At 40.2% G+C, this 4,990-nt stretch overlaps 1 pseudogene; it reads right to left on the reverse strand.

Annotated features, from left to right (window-relative positions):
• Positions 1-1,427: 1,427 nt before the first annotated feature.
• LOC114611517 lies at positions 1,428-1,551 on the reverse strand (annotated as a pseudogene).
• Between the last annotated feature and the right edge of the window lie 3,439 nt (positions 1,552-4,990).

Consider the following 4,990-nt stretch of genomic DNA (forward strand, 5'->3'; position numbering starts at 1 on the left):
TCACTGATGGAGTAGATGCTGGAGTGTGGCGATTCAAAGCCTTGGGTCTGAGCCTGAGAGAAATCTAAGGTTGTCAGCTCGCCAGCTCTCTCTCACATATTCTCAGGCAGGCTCACCTGCACTGCTTCCATCAGGGCCGGTTCTGCTGTGCTGCCCAGATAAAGTTGCTGACCCTGCTCTCCTGAGTGCTGCAGCAGGTGTGGGTCAGGGCACGTTGTCCAGCTCTGATGACCTTGGGGCCAGCTCTCCTGCTTGCTGTAGATGGCAAGGAGTAAGAGAGTGGGGATTTCTCCCTTTTCCATGTTACTTCATGGCCGACAAGTGACAGAGCCAGCTCTCTCACACTCACAGCCTAGGGTCTAGCTTGCCTACATCTCCACCTCCAGGCTCAGCTCTCCTGTGCTGCTCACGCGTGGTGCCGTGCCTTCTCTCTCAAGTGCCACAGCTGGTGAGGGGCAGGGCCAGCTTTCCTGTTCTCATAACCCAAGGGCCAGCCTGCCATAGGTGGTGAGGGGGAGGGAGAAGGAAGATATCTCTCCCTCATCCATGCCACCACATGAGAGAGAAGTAGTAGCAGGACCAACTCTCCCATGCTAGTGTCCTTGGGGGCATCTCACCTGCACCTCCCTCAATGTGCTGGGCTCACTATCCTAAGTACTGCAACTGGCTAGGGACAGGATCAGTTTTCCTCCCCTCATGTCCCCCAGGCCTGGCTCTCTGAGGATGCCCAGGTGAAGAGAGGAGCCTGTTCTGCATAGCCCTCAGACATTGACAGGCCCCTGGGTGATAGCACAGTCCAGGGAATGTCTGCCTGGCCTTTGGTGATAATAGACTCCTGATGTTTCAGAACCACAGACACAGATGTGGCCCACGGTGGCATCACTAGCTACTCAAATCAGGATGTTCCTCACTACCTCTAGTCTCCAGTTCTGATTCTCTTTATTGTGCCCATATCCTTATGTTTCTTATTCTCTTCCATTTCACCAGCATATTTTTGCTCCTTTTAGTGGTGCTTGAGGTCTCTGAGCATCTGAGGTCATCTCAGGAGTGGTCTCAGGAGTGCTATGATTTGCTCTTTCTTTATGGCACTGGGCAGGGAACATCTCAGGCATGGTCTGTAGCCACAGGCCTGCATGGCAACTGACTGGTGGTCATCTCATTCTAGTTCCCTGCTTAGGCCCCATAGTACCAGTTTGATGATCATCTCAGGTTTGCTCCTTGGTCAACCTGTCTTTCCAAGTGGCCTGATGTGAGACACAACTGTCTTGGGCTCCCTTCTGCCTTGGGCCTATGGTCTAATGGCAAGATTTGACTAGTCTCTTTCTTGTTTCCTGTCCTGGGAGCCCATTTAGGAGTGCATGGTACTGGAATGGCAGTTGTCGCAGGCTAGCTCCTTTTCCGAGCCGCCTGGCTCATATCTTTCAGGGAATGTTAGGCTACTAATAAGTCAGATGTTCATAAGTCAGAACGCAGTGTAACATAGCCTCTCTCCTCTCTGCTACTTATTGACACACATACAGCAGCCATAATTGCGTTGCCACTAGGGGCAGTGCTTATAGCTTTTGAATCTCTCCAAATTCATCAAAATATAGCCATGTTTAGTATTTAAAGTACATATTCAATAGTTACTATTGAAATGTCATCATTATATACATAGCAGAAGTTTTTAAGCTTCTGTAGATGCTGTAGCTACCCATCATAGAGGTATCTAGGGGCTGCTGGTGTGAATACGAATTCAGTATTCCAAGCATTCATCTAAACTTTAAATATCCACTCCTTTTGACTATACTTTTTCCTAATACTTTCTCTTTTTTAATAGACTGAGATATAATTTAAGGTAATAAAAACATACCATTATTGGGTAAAGCTTTGGTGATGGGAATAGTCATTAACAACATGTTAATATTTGAACAGGTGCCACAGGTACACAAGCTTCTGTGGAGAATGATGTATTGGAAGTGGGGGTGGGGTGATCTGGTGAGTACTGTAGATTAGACAGATTGTGATAGTTTGAGTAAATACAATCAGGGTATGAAGAAAACTTCAAGTCATTTCAAAGATGAAATTTTGGTGCAATTTCTATAAAAACTAACACTTGAAATTATTTTAATATCTGCTAATGTAGTTCTTAAATGTGGCATATTTCCAATATTAAGGAATTTTTTAAACAACAGTGAAAGAAGAGGGGATAGGGAATTAGGTTAAAAATATTCATTCACTCCCTAAATGTATCTACATCTTTGAAAGTTCCGTAAAAGACTGTGGGCTGTGAATTACTGGGAACAACACAACTTAAGTCTCAGAAGATATAAAAAAGTATATAACCTTATAAAGAGAATTTGGTAACAGCACAAACACATACATACACAGACATACACACATGCTTGCACACATACACACACTCACACACAAACACACACAAACTTGGTACCTTACTTTTTTTTCCCTTAAGCATGTAAGCTATGCCTGTTAAGTATAATTTCTCTAAGCAGAATAGCAGAATTTTAGACGCTTGAATGATTTCTCATTATAGTTAATAGCATGATTATTTGATATGACTATTACTCGTCAAGCACAAAGATTTAATTTCAGTGGTTCTCAATCTGTGGGTCACAACTCCTTTGGGGTCAAATGGCCATTTATAGGAATTACATACCAGATATCCTGCATATTAGATATTTACATTACAATTTATAACACTAGCAAAATTCTACTTCTGAAGTGTTAATGAAATTTTATGGTTAGGGGTCACCACAACATGAGAAACATTAATAAAAGATCTTAGCATTAAGGAAAGCTGAGAACCACTGACTTAGAACCACCACCATGCCTTTGCTTGCTTTGCAAAGCCATGTTTGCTAAAGCCAAGTCTTACCAGTTGATTAAGAAGATTTAAATCTGTCTTCAGTGGTTAATTTTTGTGACTAAAGAGTTGTCATTTACTTATCATGTTAAAAATAAATTCTAATTGCTTTATTTCCATGGCAACAGAAAAATCAGTCTTTTTAGGATGCAGGAATTCTTCTCTTCTCCATTGCTCCACTGCTTCCTTTTAAGCTCAATTTTAGTATATGTGCTGCCAAAGCGAGCACTCTTCTAAGCTGAAACAGGTAAAACATCAGTGAATTCCAGTGCTGCCAAAGTGAGCACCCTTCTGAGCTCAAACAAGCAAAGCATCAGTGATTTCTGGTTCCCTCCACTGTTGTTCATTCTCCGTATGGGGCTTGTTGTATGAGCAAGAATAATTTTTGCCTTGCATAATTTCTCCTCCATAAGTTACTGAGTTATCCATGAACAATTAGAACAGTGGATCTAAAAAAGTATTTAGATTTCGGAGTAATAGAATTTGATTTCTAACAATCAAATGTGAGGAAAACAAAACCAACTGGAGAGGTATTGTATTTTGTCATCAAGCCAAGGTTTTTCAGGCTTCTAGGAGGAAGCAAATACAGACAGGAAAGATGGATCAGTGTGTAAAGGCTCTGGCCTCCAAGTCTGATGATCTGAGTTTGAATCATAGAATCCACATGCTCCTCTGACCTCCCTATGTGTGCCCATGACATGCACATGTGTACATTCATGTGGACACACACAAAGTAAATAAATGTAATAGAATTAAAGAGAAAGCATTTTTTTCACTCATTCATCTACTGATGAGAATCTGACCCAATTCCATATCTTCAATATTAAATAATTCAACCATAAACACGAGCATCCCAACATCTCTTCTGTATGCTAACTTGGAATCTCCCATGCACATGCCCAGTAGTTGCATAGTTATATTAATTTGTTGTTCTATTTTTAATTTTTGAGCTGTCTCCATTATATTGGTTGACAGTTTAGGTCCTCACCATCAGAAAATAAGAATACTTCTGTAGCAACTCAGTGTGTATGTCTGTCTGTGTGTGTGTTGTTGTTTATATAGCTGTTTGTATGTGCACATTTGCACATGCATGTGTGGAAACCAACAGTCAATACTAGGTGACTTCCTCTATCTCTCTCCACCTTCTTGTTTGAGAAAATGTATCACTAATCCTGGAGTCCCTCATTTAGCTAGACTGGTTCATCAGTGAATCCATAAGATATGCCTCTTTCTGTTCCACCTCACCTCAGTGGTGTGTTCTACAAGTATGTGTCATCATACTTGAATATTTTATGTAGGTGTCTGGAATCTGAACCTATAGCCTCATGTTTTAGTAATAAACACTTAACCCACTGAGACATCACCCCCATGCCTTCTTGTGTTTTCAGCCTCTGTTTACTTATAGGTCCACTCCTGCTCTTTGATTCTGAGTTTCTTCACCCGTGAGTTATGTTTCTTGGGAAAAAAATAGATCGATGGATGTGATTTTTCAAACATAATTTGCTGATGTCTATTGTTAGTGAGTTGAGGCCATTTGTCTTTAAGACTATTATTGAAAGTTTTTACTAATTCTTGTGAGTTGCTTGTTTTTCTCTTTGTTAGCATCATGATTTTGCTTCTTTACTGTGTTGGACACATGGACCTTCTCTAGCTGCCCTTGTTCAGTTGTTTTCATCACAAAGTTTATTCTTCTAGGGATTTTCATAGCTGAGAGTGTCTTTCTTTCTCTTCTGAGTATATTATTCAGATATTTTTAAAGTTATAGATTGGTGGTCATAATCTACTTTTGTTTGTTCTTGTTTTGAATTATACTTATTTATTAATAACTTTAAAAAGATATCTTTACTGGATAGGCTAATCTTATCTGCTAAAAATATTTACTTGTCAGACTTGAAATATGCCATTCTATGTTTTCTTGACTGTGTGTTGCTGGAGAAAAACATTGTTGTGATGTTTTCTTTCATAAGTGAATTGGCATTTTACTCTTAAAATTTTACTACTTTTTTTTGCTTTGTATTTTTGATATCTTGGCTGTATTATATTATGGAAGGCTGTATTATATTATGGAAGGCATAATCTCTCGCCATGCCTAGTTAGGATTCTAGATGCCCTTTGTCTTTTGCTTTG

This window comes from Grammomys surdaster, unplaced genomic scaffold (assembly GCF_004785775.1).
Source record: "Grammomys surdaster isolate TR1022 unplaced genomic scaffold, NIH_TR_1.0 126113, whole genome shotgun sequence".
In the NCBI taxonomy this organism is placed as follows: Eukaryota; Metazoa; Chordata; class Mammalia; order Rodentia; family Muridae; genus Grammomys; species Grammomys surdaster.